The sequence below is a fragment of the Panthera onca genome, chromosome D3 (genome assembly GCF_046562875.1).
Source record: "Panthera onca isolate mPanOnc1 chromosome D3, mPanOnc1 haplotype 2, whole genome shotgun sequence".
Classification (NCBI taxonomy): Eukaryota; Metazoa; Chordata; class Mammalia; order Carnivora; family Felidae; genus Panthera; species Panthera onca.
In genome coordinates, this window is record NC_138350.1 from 29871157 (window position 1) to 29886471 (window position 15315).

Sequence of the window (15315 nt, forward strand, 5' to 3'; positions counted from 1 at the left end):
TAGTTCCTACTGCATTGGGAACATTGGCCTGGGGCCATGCTATAGTCTTGATACTTTCCTAGGAAGATCTAGTGGACACGGGTTACATTTAAAATCTGCCCATAAACCTTTTCTGTTGGTAATTGCACCTTATATGGTCCATATAATTCTTACACAGCTGCCAGTCAAGTGGACACATAACCCAGATCAATCAATGAGGGTCCTTTATAGGAATACCAGGAGAGAGACTAATGGCTTCTGGTTTGAGGGCTGTGAATATCATGAAAATCTAGTGCTGCTGGGGCAAGCTTTCCTGGAACATGGACAGATGTGGAGGAGGATGAGGACAATACAAAGAAAAACAGAGCCAACAGTGGAGCATCTATATGGAACTGTTTGAAGTCATTCAAGTCCTGAACTTTTAAGTCTCATGAGTTGATAACATTCACTTTTGCTTAAGATAGTTTGCACTGGGCTTCTATTACTTACAACAAAAAGGGATCAGACTGACGAAGAGGAGGAAAACATGTGGTAAAGGGAGGGAGAGGAGAGGAAGTTCCCAGAACTAGAGCTAGACAACAACTTTACAACAGCATTTAGAACGGGAAGATAGCTGGTTCCCCACTGGGATCCCTTCCTTTGTCTTCTGTAGGCCCAGGATGATATGCTAAACCAGAATATGTTAACAGAGTCAGGTCGGAGCTGAGATCTCTTCCTTCTCCTTCCTCAAACACCTTCAGTATGCCTCTCACTTACAAATAGCATTGCTAGAAGAGCTTAACTCTAAGCACAGCTGACATTCTTACTGTCTTTCTCATCCTGCCTGTATTCTCAGCCAACTCGTACCCTTGGGCCAGACAGGGAACCCTGGCCAAGATCACTTTGTATCTGACTTCTCCTCACATAACCCAAATTAGGTTACTCAATGCCCGTTCACTTGCAAAACGCCCAGAGACACTCCTTTCCCTCCCACTGCAATTCCAGCCATGTATATTCCACCCCTATAACCAAAGAGGCTTCCATACACCATCGTAGCATTTGCCTTGACAGCATTTGTGAATTCTCATTATGCACACACTTAAGTGGATCACAGCATTTGTATACTAAGGAAAATATAATTTAAAAATGACATGGCCCTTGTATATATTTGGGCAACATTATCTCCTCTCTAAACCTTTTGAGTAAATTATAGACCATATCTGATATTATTTATTATTCTCAATTAGATATGTTTGGACACTTTCTCACTAATCTAACCTTACTTAAATGGAACCAACCACACTTCACTCCCTCTCCTCTCTTTACCAGGACTGGACCATTCAATACCCACAATTGACAGTAATCACACGTAGTCACATTTCACCTATGCAGCCCTTTCTCTTTCTCTGGCACAAGCTATTAGTTCATCCTCTGATCCAGAAAAAAAAAGAAAACTCAGAGAACACATACTGTTCTGCCCCAAATTATTTTGAGAGTGTAGTAAATAGCTAATGTTGTCCTCAACTACCTCTAAAGAATGAACAAAATAACTAAGAAGGATTAACATGGCCCAGATAAGGAAATACAATTTGACAAGCACCAAAACAATACTTCAGTAGTGACTTTTACATATGGGCTACAGTATTGGCCTTAACCACCACACGCTATAATATTTGAAGATCTATAATTAGGCAGGAAGATTAGGGATTCTTTGTCAGAAGAGGCAGATGTTTCCAAGCTCTGAAAAGCACAAATTGCTGGTCCCATCTCCCTTAAGTTTTAAATCTTTATTATTCCTTCATTCATTTTACTGACATATATTGAGAGCTAACATCAGTCACAGAGATGGATAAAACACATTCCACATAATAAGTTTACAACATAATAAGTCATACAGGCATGCACAGAAGTACTCAATATTATTGGTCATTTTTTGAATTAAAGCATTAAAAGTCCAGGAGGTAATATCTAGCACTTAAATTATACCAAACACAGAATGGTATTCTGGAAAGGTGAGGGTTTTTTTTGGCAGGAAGTAAGCAAGTTTGGGGACACACAGGTATGCAGAAGTCTAGGTAACTGATACCTCCACAAAATATATTCAGAAGCATAGAGATCTCCTCTGCATCCAGTACTGCTTTACCTTAGGCTCAGGGCCGTGTAAGACGGTTCAAGAGTAAGATCCTGTCACCGCACCCATTTTCATAACAGCCCCCTATTTCAGTCTGGGGATTACTCCTCCCTCAATCTAGTCCACGTACTCTGGGTGGGTTCTACCACTGCTCCACTGGTGGACCATATGTCTCAGATCCACATTCCCCTACCCATGGAGCTTGGTTCTTGGGTGGGCATATGTGTGATTCCCAGATCTCTCAGTAAAGGGTCTTGTGTTCCCGCTAGGCTTAAATCTTGAACTCATCTGAGTCTAGAACTGATGTAGTCATTTTGCCATGAAGAGGGAGACTCTAAGTCCCAGTGGCCATGACGGGGAAGCTCGCATATAAAGCCAGCCCAGTGCAAGGCAAAGAAGAGGCATGGAGGGGCTGGATGTCAAGCCCTAATGATATTGAGCCCAGAATCCAACTGTCCTGGAAGCCAGGTTATCTGTGGACTTTTCAGTTGAATGAGAAAATTTCATTTCTGTTTTATGTCCTTTGGAACAGTTCTAACACTTGTAAACTAATGTGGAAAACAATTATAACATACCTGCTTTGTCAATGCCTTCTCACCATCTTCTGGGCCCTATCCAAGGTCGCCAGGGCTTAGAGTCTAACAAGGATGTCACAACTTCCAAGTTGCTTTAAAAGCAACATCATAGAAAATGTGATTGTGGAATGTTTAGCCCAAATCTATTTTGTAGGTGTTTTGAGAAATCCCAATTTTGTTTATTGGATAATCTACAAAAGCTAGCAGGAAGCAATTAGATGCAATATACTTTGATTATTGGTCTTGGCCATCCAAACTCTTAAATGCATTAGAATTATGGTAACAAAGACAAGACATATAGCCAGATCCTGAAGCATGTAAATAGATTTCTAGTATTTATTGCTTTTTAGTAGCTGGTTTGTAGTCATAGATATGAGTTTGTATGAGAAAATGCTAATAAAATTGCCAATATGAGGCTTTAAGTTTGAAACTTACTCTGTAATTTAACATTTGTGAGCAAAATTACTGCAGTGTTCCACCTTATTCATTAGTCACTCCCTCCACATTGAAGCTTTGTTGCAAGCAATGAAAATTACAAATCTTATTCTACCTACAAATTCTTATTTAATGCAGGAACTCTAAGTCTTATAATCTATGAGCCCATATTTGAGGGAAAGTTATAACCAAACATCACCCAACAGCTTGTAATCTTAGAAAAAAATGTAAAAAATGAAAAACAGCAGTGTCAAACTTTAAAAAAAAAATGGGAAAATGGTGCCATCTTGTGGTTATAAAGGAGTAAAAATAAAAATTTTATCTTCCTTTTTTCAATATTTTAAACAATCATTGCCAAAATCAGGCCCACCTTAAACAATTATTTCCCTCAGTGTTCTGAAATACCCAGATTCATTGCTATCTCAGCCAGGAAAATCTAATTTCCTGAAAAAATAGTTCCCATGATTATACTTTGATCTTTGAATTGGAGACAGATCTAAATCCCAAATGCTAAGGTAATGCACTCATAGAAAAAAGCTCTAAAACAGTTTTTAGGCATTAACATGGTAATCAGCAAATGTCTTTGAGAGATGCTTCCAAACACCAGAAACAGCATGTGATTTGATTTTTAAGAGTCCATGAAAGTGCAGGTTGACTTCAGAAAACACAGTGCCGTAAGAAGCGTTAAAATACTTCTTCCCAGAAATATTTGGATTGACCAAAGAGATAAGATGAGCATGAGCCAAAATATCCCAAATGCCCCACATCTTATATACCAGACTGAAGGAAAATGCCAAGAGCTGACTCATATGCATCCTTACTTTGAATACAAAATGGTGCCAGGAGAAGCAGAAGCAGACCTTCCTCCACATTATAAATGCAATCTGGTACATCCATGGGCACATCAGTCCATGAAGACTCTAAAGGAATCTCCTCGTAAGTGATAATATTTGGGTGATATGCATTTGTGCTAGCATAAAGGACCTCCTAGTCTAAGTTGATATAGTAATTTAAATAGTTATGCTTAAATTTAATAATATACTTCAATAGGAAAGACATTTGAACTTTATAGGACTAGGAAGTAAATATACAAATTTGCACTACTTGCCTGGTACAATTATTGATGGGAACAGTGAAAATAGAAATAGCAGCAGACTCAGGGCACCTGGGTGGTAAGCATCTGGCTCTTGGTGTCAGCGCAGGTCAGGATCTCAAGTTTTGGGGGTTGGGTTCAAGTCCTACATTGGGCTCTGAACTAACAACGGACAGGATGGAGCTTGCTTGGGATTCTCTCTCCCTCTCTCTCTCTGCCCCTCCCCATCCATCTCTCTCTCTCTCCCTCCCTCCCTCCCTCCCTCTCTCAAAAATAAAAAAAAAAGTTTACTTACATGTTAGTTCTTAGGCTCACACACATAACTTAGTTGCGCTAAATTCTTGGCCTTGAGACCTGGTTGAAAGTCAACTTGTAAAAACAGTAAATAATTACCCCCAGTCAAGATGCTCTTGTCCTTTTGAATGAATCCCTTGCTTCAGAAGCACTTGTTACTGAGACGCCAATGGCCCACTGTCTGCAGAGACCCTGTAAGGCTATTAAACACCAGCATCATTAAGAATAAAACTGTAGTAATCCAAATTCTAAAGCCAATCTCTGCTAGGTACCAGGACCAACCACTATTAGCTTAAGACCAACATCTGTAACACGGGCTATATAAATAGCCACTTCCCTGTGGTCAAAGTGGCCATAATTACAGTGACTCACCAGCGTCAAAATCTCACATTGCCCAAGACTTTAAGTGTTTGCCAGGGGTTATGAGAAGTTAGAAGAAAAAAAAAATTATCCCAATCACATCGCACACAATAGGCCACTGCAAACTTCTAAAGACATGAATCCTCATGCCTGGCTCTACAAAAGCCAAGTCTGAATATTATTTTCTTCCTGATACACAAACAGAAATGGATGAAATATCTGTAACTTCCTATGTAACCCAAAGCCCTCAAACCTTAACTAAACACAAAGCTGTCTATATACAATGATCCCAATGGCTTTAAAAATATGCATCGAAACCCTACAATCCAAAACAGAATATACAAAAATGGTGATAACACCTGTCTTTAAGTGATTGCATGATGAATGATTTTTATTTTCTTTTTAACCTCCAAAACTTTTCTATAAAAATTGTAATTATTTACACAATCAGAAAACTGACTAACTGCCTTTATAAAGTCAAGGGAGAGACACACTTCCTGCTCTCACCTCCAGAAGCAAAGAGATGGTTATAATTCTGACATGTTCTAGAAAGTGTCTAGAAAATGCAGCCTCCAGATATTGGAATGAGTCTGGATCTCACAGCTGTATCACTGCTAGCCTAGCAGCCTCTATTTGTCCCATAAAATTATGGAGTTTAACATAGAATCCCTGAAATTATAAGCAAAACAAAAATAAAGCAAAGTGGCCAATTATTTGGTTTTTATCTCCAAGTACCAGATAGGCAGGAAGTTCAGGAAAGCCTTGACTGTCTTCCAGAGACAGTCTTAAGAGAATAGAGAACACGCCCTGGTTGCACCTTCACTAGCTAAACAAGTCCACAAGGTAGGGTTGTGATGATTTTCAATGTAAAACATTAGTGGTACAAGGAGAAGAAATCTGAAGCAGGCATTAAACAGCTGCAATGGTAAAGTCTGTAAAGATACATTTTAAAGTAAAAAGAACACATGGCCAAACTAAATCAACTGCTAGCATGATGAAAAACATGCCTGTGTATGCAAGTACACAGCCCCCATCCCTGGAACCAACACTTGGCAATGATTCTCAATGTATGGGTTAAAAAAAAAAAGTGGGCACCTGGGTGGTTCAGTAGGTTAAGCATCCAACTCTTGGTTTCGACTCAGGTCATGATCTCATGATTCCTGATTTCAAACTCCACATTGGGCTCCGCCCCTGATTTTTTTTTTTCCTGCTTCTTTCTTACCTCAGATCTCTGCACTTTCTCCATTTACTTCAAAAACTACTTCTCAGGCTCTTTGGCCCTTTCTCAGGCTGGCTGTCTTCTTCTCATCCTTCAGGTTGTTCCTAGTGAAAGTAGCATGTATACATACCTTAATTACTCTGTTGCATTACATTGTTTTCTTATTTGTCACAGTGGATATTATAATCCGCAATCATCCTGTTGCCTGTGCCTCACGTATTGTATATCAACCCTGCCAGACTCTCTACCCATGAGGTCCTTTATCGTGTTGATCTTCTTCATGCCTCTGTTTCCAATACCTCACATAACAAGTCACAAAGCCAATTGTCAATACATATTTGTTAAATGAAATTAATACATATCCATAAAACATCACAAGTTATTTATAATAAAAAATAAGTTCACAATAAAAATCTAAGTAGATAATTGGTCTGTTATACCTCAATAAAGCTAGAAAAATATATATCATATACATTCAATATTTATACATTATATAAATATAAATTATATATATATATATATAAAGACAGTTGCATACAAAAGAGTAAAAGGATGTCAAAACACTGACAGTAGTTCTTTATGAGCATGTGATTTGCAATTGACCTTCGTTTCCTTCTTTCCATTCCTCAACTTATTTTTTGTAATAGCAGGTATAATTTTTACACACAAGAAAATTTTAGGGGTGTTTGGGGTGGCTCGGTCAGTTAAGCATCTGACTTTGGCTCAGGTCACCATCGTGTGGTTCATGGGTTCTAACCCCACGTAGGGCTCTGTGCTGACAGCTCATAGCCTGGGGCCTGTTTCAGATTCTCTCTCTCTCTCTCTCTCTCTCTCTCTTCCTTTCCCCCCCTCATGCTCTCTCTCTCTCTCTCAAAAATAAATCAACATAAAAAACTTATGAAGAAAATTTTAAAGGAAGAAAAGGAGAACAAAGAAGAGGAAGACAAAGAAGGCTGTTAATCATTGTATTTTCATCTCTCATAATAGGCATCAACTCTTCAAGGCAGTAGCATTAAGGTTGAAGATACTTTGGCTAGAGGTTCACTCCCATTGCATCCAATGAATTTATCCCTTGCAAAGCAAGGGAAAGAGCTGTCCTAGTTAAGAATGGTCTCTTTTAGCAAAGCAGAAAGCTGATCTTCAATGGGATTTTGGATGTGTAAAGATCTACTGACTGTAGAGAGAGCATTTAGAGATTGGCTGGTCTTTATCTGTGATAGTGTAGTTACTGGAGTGCATCTGTTTGGGTTTACTGGCTTCCAGAAGCCTGGGGCTGCCACTGATTGGCTAGTTCTCAGATATGTGCTTATTGATGTAAAGTTGTCATTAATCAAGTGAGACAGGTTTCAAACCAGTTCTGGTGGTTAGTTCTTGCCGTAGCCGAAAACAAAGAATAGGAACCACTCATCCTTAGTATCCCCTATCCACATCCTCTCAGCCAAAGCTGCAGGAATTGTCCACATTGCATCACTATTGTTGATTCCCCTTGAAGTGAGGTTTTGTTTGTAGAGGGCTGGTTCTCAGTTCGAGAATCAATCAGCATGATTTTATCCTGTTTTGTCTTCGTATCATCTGTTGATCCATTGGCAGAATAGTGTCTGTGCATGAACATTTAAGATTCTGGACAGCAGATATTGATTATGAGACATATAAAAGTGTTATTAAAGAAAAAAGTATTGGGGCACCTGGGTGGCTCAGTAGGTGAAGTGTCCAACTCTTGATCTCAGCTCAGTTCTTGATCTGAGTTCAAGCCCAACGTTGGGCTCCGGGCGGGGCTTGGAGCCTCCTTTATTTGAAAAAAAAAAAAAAAAAAAGGTATTAAAAAAAAGTACCTGAAAGATACTCCAGAACCATGACCCAATATTTTCCAGCACTGGCCAATAAAACAAATCCCACACTTACCTGAGTCTATCTTAGTATCAAGTTGCCCTTTTCTTTCTTTTTTCTTAAAATGTGGCTTGTTCCATCTTGCTGGTGGTGTTAACCCAGGTACGATAAAGTGTGCTGGCAATGGCAAAGACACCTTCCAGTTTAAAAGAACGCTAAAGCTGATACTAGGATCTATAATATCTTTAGCGAAAGACGACAGCCGGATTCGGTGTGCCTCTGAGCATGAGCTGCACTGTCTATTAGATCTGCTGACGTGAAGGACAAATATTTGATGACTTCTCCAGTTGCCCAGCTACATGGATGGAATCAGTGTGCTCAGGAGTCTGTTTTTCCTTTTATCGCCTATACCCCCAGGGAAGATTTTGTCCCTTTACATCCTTTGTAAGGAGAGATAGTCCTCCCAAGAGGTTGGGAGCCATGCACTTGGAATGGTCTAACTATTAGCTCCATATAGAACAACTAGTTTTGGCCCTGGATTAGCATTGACAAGTCTGGTTTCTCACAGGAAAGAGAACCTAGAAGCACACTAGGGAGTTGGATCTTTTGTGTCAGTGTTGTGACAAAGTCATTGTTACATTACAAGGATATTTATATCTATTTCTTCTAATGTGAGAATATTTTTCTTCACTTATGTGTTGGTCATTTTGATGTAATATACCTTCATACTATGCTCAGTTAGTTCTAGGCATGAATATTTTTAACTTTTGTTCATCTAGTTTGAATGACTCATGGTCTCAAATGTCTGATTTATAGTACTGCTACCAAGAAAACCGCCAACAATGGTTAAGCCAGTCTTTATCAATTTGAGCCATGGTGTCTACATTAAGATCATTGTAGCAACTCTGTCTTTAATGTTATCAAAAGATACAAGTCCATCGTTTCTTAAGATTATACGTTATTGTTATTGAAAATCATTTTAGTAGCAGATTTGGCCATTGTTTGGGTTTTCCAAAACTTGGCATGGGAGATATATCCAATAATTCTTCAAATGTGCTGTGCTAGCAATAGCTTGGGAGAGCCAAATGATCGGATTATGTTGGAGGGTGTCTCTAATAAAGCCTAGACTTAAGTAAGTAATTAGTTACTGGCAACAGAAAAAATAAACTAATACAGACTTGGATAATCATACACTTATTAAAAGGAAAATTGTGGCCAAGAAAATCAAGAGCAAATGTATGCCAAGGAGAGTGTGACCATCAGTGGTTCCATTCATCTAGGAGAATCTTGTTCGCAATGATCTTGAATGGAAGGTATATGCTTCCAAGAATATTTCAGTCAGTAGTTGACTTCCAAGGACTGTGTGCTTCTGGAGGTGCTTTTAAGAACCTAAGTTTAGGATCCATAATGGCTATAACTCTCCAATTATTGCATTTGAAGATGACGAGTGATGTTGTTTTAGTTGAGAAATATGTTTCCAAGGATCGATTGATTGTGATTTAGTTTCTGTAATGGAAGCCAAGAGTACCTGGAAATCATTCCAGCAAGTTTCATAGAAAGTGTTTCTCAGGTGTCTTTTGCAGAACATCCAATCACTCTGTCTTAGGTTATGCACAATGTATCAAATAACTGGCAAGGAAAATAAATCTGTCACTGTTGATGAAAGGACTGAGTGTATAGTCCTTTACAATACTTACCTAGATCAGCTTGTGAAGGATTGAAACCAAGTATGGATAGAACTATTATCAGTCTCATAGGGAAACAATCCATGACTTGCTGAGGGGAGGAGGCTAAATGTGAATGATAGTTTAGGTAGTTTGGCTTTAATATTCCATTTGTTCCTCTTGTTTTTCTAATCAATCAGTGATGATAAGGCCAATGAAGTTTCTAAGTAAGAGGCAAAACCTTGCACAATTCGCAAATAACTATCCCAGTAAAATGTGTTCCTATCAATGGATAGATAAGTCAGAATTACCCATGTAAGATAAGGGACATAAAATCTGATACTTTTTACCCTTGGAGAGTACTGTGGCCTTTTTACAGGGGAATGTTTCAATACATTCCTCCCCACCCCCAAATATATATTGCATGACTAACAGATATTCAACACCTATAAAAGGAGGAAATTGTAGGAAATTCATTTGGAGATGCTCAAGGGGTCTCTTAGACATGGTTCGAGTCCATGACTCACAATTCTCTGCTTTTCCAGAATTGTATCGGTTTACAGGTGTGACATGAGTGGTCCATATCCTCTATCTTCCTTACAAAGTGTCCCCATCATGGGGCACCTTGGTGGCTCAGTCAGTCGTGTCCGACTTCGGCTCAGGTTTTGATCTCATGGTTCATGGGTCTGAGCCCTGCATCTGGCTGTGTGCTGACAGCTCAGAGTCTGGAGCCTGTGTCAGATTCTATGTCTCTCTCTCTCTCTCTCTCTCTCTCTCAAAAATAAATAAATGTTACCAAAAAAAGTGTCCCCATCAATGTTTATTTTGTATCACAGCCAATTTGTCCCTACCATGATGGGTTATCTAATGGAAAATCTTAGCAAATAGCCATTTACATTTATCTGGTACTACCATATGGCCAGCCTGGCTTTGCCAAAACCTATAATCATGGATATTATAATCTAATTGTTCCCAGTACGACTGTCCAGAATTGCAGGCCACTTTTTGTGTGTTTCTGATGGAATCCTTGAAGACCTTCATGGATTTTTCTTTCAGTTCTTATGAAATCCTTGCAGGCAGACTTTTATCAGGGCAGCCTATTTAGCATGATGGCTAAGATTTAGAATGTGGATCTGGGCATGATTGTTACCATTATGCAGTAATTGCTGTAGAATGCAGACTGGTATTGGTCACATAGGAAGACAGCATCTAGAAGCATGGAAGGCCAGTGAGTGTTTCTTTGAAGAAACACTCTAGAGTTTCTCTAGAGGTGACTGAAAAATAAGTGCTTGGTAGCATTCTACCTTTTGCCATAGAAGAGCAAAGAGGGAGAGAAGAGCGCCCCACCTCCAACCTACTTCCCTAGCAGCCAAGGTCAGCACATCAGCTAGTACTGACCCTGGCTGTGGGGACATAACCTAAAGTATGGAGAGACAGTTGGCATTTGGTAATATCTGGGTGAGAATTTTCCCAGCTACTATAAAGTATGATGTACATGGTACATTTCTAACTGGAAACTTTTTTGCTGTGAAAACACACGATGTCAGGAATTAGACCTTTGATGATGCCACAACAGGAAAAGAGGTGGCAATACGATCACCAATCTTCACTTCTCTAACATCCTGGCTTATGGCTGTAACTGTACCACTAAAGTTCAGCACCAGTAATTTATGTTTCTCCATTGTGTCATCAGCCCCATATAAAGTATTGCTGAAATATTAGCTGGAGGTGCTGACAGGAAAATAATCTTCTGAGTGGACACATATTTTATCAGTCTCAGCTTCCACAACGGATCATTGAGCAATGTGTTTGTGCCTTTCTGTCTCAGCTGTCACCTCTACTACACTGTAGGGATCCAAGGTGTAGCGACTAGACATCTGAGTTCTGTTTGCCTTTGTGAGGTTTGCTATCATAAGCCTTTCCAAGGAGAGTACACCTGGATTCAGGAGTGAATAATCTACTCTGATCAATAGAGAGTTCTGGATAATCCTTCCCCTTACATTTAATAACAGCTTCTGCTATACTTGCCATGTCCTATGGGCTTGTATCATCAATATGTATCATCTGAAATGTGATTCTTGGCACTTCAATCAAAGAGACACTTGTCAGGCTAGAGAGGACAAATCCTGGAATAATGTCATCCACATTTCTCATTGTTTTATAAGAATAGATTACTATCACAAAATAATCAGCACTTTGGTCTTTTATGGCCAAAATAAGTTGCTGAAATGCCTCACAGCACATTGGTGGGTACTGAAGACATATACCTGGGATTTCTTCGCTTAGTTGTTTAATTCCTCACATGAATACAGATGACACAGTCTTTTATTTCAGTCTTTATCTTATCACCTACTCTCATCTCAGAATCTTGGCTTGCTTCCCGTTCCTGAAACCTAACATACTCAGAATCATAAGGCAAATATTTTGTAAGCTCTTGAGCTATTGCAAATATGTCAGCTAGAATTCGTAATAGAAGCACTTCACCAGCCCCATGCATCTCAGTGTGCGATACGTGTTTCCAATGGCTTCTAGAAGAAAAGTATCATTAGATTGTGTTTTGTTTACTATACATGAATCCCATCTCTTCTAGTTTTGCTAAAACGTAACCATATTTGTCCATAAAGAACCCACACCCTTCCAAATAGTTTTCTTGGGGCGCCTGGGTGGCTCAGTCGGTTAAGCGGCCGACTTTGGCTCAGGTCATGATCTCGCGGTCCGTGAGTTCGAGCCCCGCATCGGGCTCTGTGCTGACAGCTCGGAGCCTGGAGCCTGTTTCAGATTCTGTGTCTCCCTCTCTCTGACCCTCCCCCATTCATGCTTTGTCTCTCTCTGTCTCAAAAATAAATAAACGTTTAAAAAAAAAATTAAAAAAAAAAACAAATAGTTTTCTTTACATTCGGTGACCTTTATGTATGTATTCATTTCCCCTTCCAGATTTTTGAAAACTGTCAATTTGTCTATCGTTGATGAAACACCAGTTTTCCTCCAATATTTCTCTCTTGTGGCCATGACAACTGTCATTCCTAAGAAAGAGTCTAACAGTATTGAATGTATATGATATTCATACGTTTCTCTCTACAGACCTTTATTAACTGTGATGATTGTTATGGCTTCCATTATTTCATCAGAAAGTAAAATGGAAGGCTGCTAACCCAGAGAAAAAGGTAGAGAGTTAGCCAAAATGCCAAGACAGAGGAATATATCCCAAATGAAAGAACAAGATAAAGGACATGGACAGAGATCTAAGCAAAACATATAACTAACATGTCTAATGGAGAATGTAAAGCAACAACCATAAGATACTCACTGAACCTAAGAAAAGAATGGAAGACATCAGTGAGACCCTTACAACAGAGATAAAAGAGTTAAAAAAGAATCAATCAGATTGGGGTGCCTTGTTGGCTCAGTCAGTTAAGCGTCCAACTCTTGGTTTCAGCTCAGGTCATGATCTTACAGTTTCATGATTTCAGGCCCCATCTGTGCTGATGGCATGGAGCCTGCTTAGGATTCTCTGTCTCCCTCTCTCTCTACCCCTCCTCAACTTGTGCTGTCTCTATCTGTCTCAAAAATAACCTTTATGAAAAAAGAATCAATCAGAGATGTAGAATGCAGTAAATGAGACTGGGAACAAGCTTGATGTAATGAACAGCAGACTGGAAAAAGCAGAAGAATGAATTAGTGGCCAAGAAGATAAAAGAATGGGCAAAAATGATGCTGAACAAAAGAAAGAAAGACGAATATGCAACACAACAATAGACTTAGGAAATTCAGTGACTCCATCAAAAGTCATAACATTCATATTATAGGATTCCCAGCAGAAGAGAGAGAAAAGGGGGCAGAAAATTTACTTCAATGAATAATAGCAGTAAACTTCCCCCCCCCCCCCCCCCATGAACACTCATAACATCTGCTCTTGTCTTTGTTTTTTAACAGTTTGACTCTGATATGTCCAGGAGCAATTTTCTTTGTGTTTATCCTGCTTGGAGTCCCCTGAGATTCTTGGATCTGTGGGTTGGTATCATCAATCCAAGAAATTTCTCAACCATTATTTCTTCAGATTTTTCCCAAATTCTACTCTCTCTTTTCTCCCTCTGGGACTCAGTTACATGCACAACATTTAGTCATTATTGTTATTGCCCCACAGAACTCAGATTCTCTCTTGTTTTTAACCCCCTTCCACCCCTCCTCACCTCCGTTTAGTTTAATTTTAATAATTTCAATTGACTTGACTACAAGCTCACTGGTTTCTTTTCCTCTGCTGTGTCAAGTCTGCTGAGTCTCATATCTGTTATGTTTTTATTTCTAACAATTCTATTTGTTTCTTATAATTTCCTGCTCTCTGTGGATATTGCCCATGTATTTATGCATTGCCCAATTTTGAATCACTAGATCCTTTTACATATTTTTATAGTTATTTTAATATTGAGAGAGACAGAGACAGAGACAGAGACAGAGACAGAGAGAGAATGTGTATGAGGCAGAGGAGGGACAGAGAAATTGGGAGAGAGACAGAATCCCAAGCAGGCTCTGTGCTGTCAGGGCAGAGCCTGATGTGGGACTCAAAACCACGAACCATGAGATCACGAGAGAGAATGTGTAACCCACCTCCAAAACAGCAGGGGACAAGCCCACAAACGGAGTAACCCACTTGCCAGGGGCTTTCAGGGATGGGGGGCGGGGGGAGTCTCTTGGCTCCTGGGGGTGGCTCCAAGCACTGAGAATTTGCGGGAAAGGGGAGATCTGGGATGAGGGGCATTTTTCCACAGTGAACCTTTCCCCTCCGAAGTTTGGTCTTCCTTCTGCAGCTCCATTCAGACCCCACCACCCAATACGCCCAGTCAGCAGCGCCAGGCGCTTGCCTCACCTTACTGAGATCCAACCACCGGCTCCTCCACAAGAGGAGGTCCGACCCAGACATATCCAGGGGTGCCCCACACCCGGGGGGGCCCTCCCGCTGCACCCGCCCCTGCACACAGCATAAAAACATCCAGAGTCCCCCTATACTCCAACCCCCAAACTCACCCGCCTCCAGTTCCGCGGGAGGTAAATACCCAGCTAGGTGAGCCCCAAACCGGCAATGGCCGTCCCCGCCGCCGCCACCGGCCACCTCTCCTTCGGAGACCCTTCCCTGGGGGCTTGAAAGCCCCCTCCCCCAAGATCGAGACCCCGCCCCCCCCTCCGGCACCCACCTCCTTCTGGACGGTGCGCAGCAGCCTCTGTGGAGTGTCCGCCTCTGTGGGACGAGAGGAGGGGGCAGCCGGGCAGCCAAGGGCTGGGGGCGGGGGCCTGGGGCTGCCCGGCCGCCGCTCCCGCGCCCTGCGCCGGCTTAGCCGAGGCGCCAGAGGCCATGGCCGCGCGGGCTGCCTTCTCAGCCCAGACTGCGTTGGTGCCCGCTCTCCGGCTCCGCAGCCGCAGCCGCGGGGGGCCGGGGCGAGCGCCCGGTGACATCAGACCCCCGCCACGCAGCCGCCACGCGCAGCCACCCCGCCCCTCTGGCCAGCCGTCGCCACCGCCGCCAAACGCCGCCGCCAAACGCCGCCGTACACCGCAGCCGCACACCTCCGCCGCAGCACGCCTCCGTCGCACGCTGCCGCCGCTCGACGCTGCAAGCCACCGCCGCCGCACGCCGCCGCCGCCGCAGCCGCACCCGGTCGTCGTACGCCTGGGTAGCTCAGTCAGTTAAATGTCCCACTTCGGCTCAGGTCATGATCTCGCAGTTTGTGAGATCCCCCATCGGGCTCTGTGCTGACGACTCAGAG

The 15315-nt window shown here is 41.5% G+C and overlaps 1 long non-coding RNA gene across 1 annotated transcript in view; it reads right to left on the reverse strand.

The window, feature by feature from the left end:
• Positions 1-15062, reverse strand: part of LOC144613852 (uncharacterized) — a 39279-nt gene extending 24217 nt beyond the window's left edge. The window contains exons 1-2 of the long non-coding RNA XR_013551301.2: positions 14746-15062; positions 6069-6169 (exon numbers count right to left, since the gene is read on the reverse strand). This is a non-coding gene — a long non-coding RNA (uncharacterized LOC144613852). The remainder of the gene's footprint in view (positions 1-6068; positions 6170-14745) is intronic.
• Between the last annotated feature and the right edge of the window lie 253 nt (positions 15063-15315).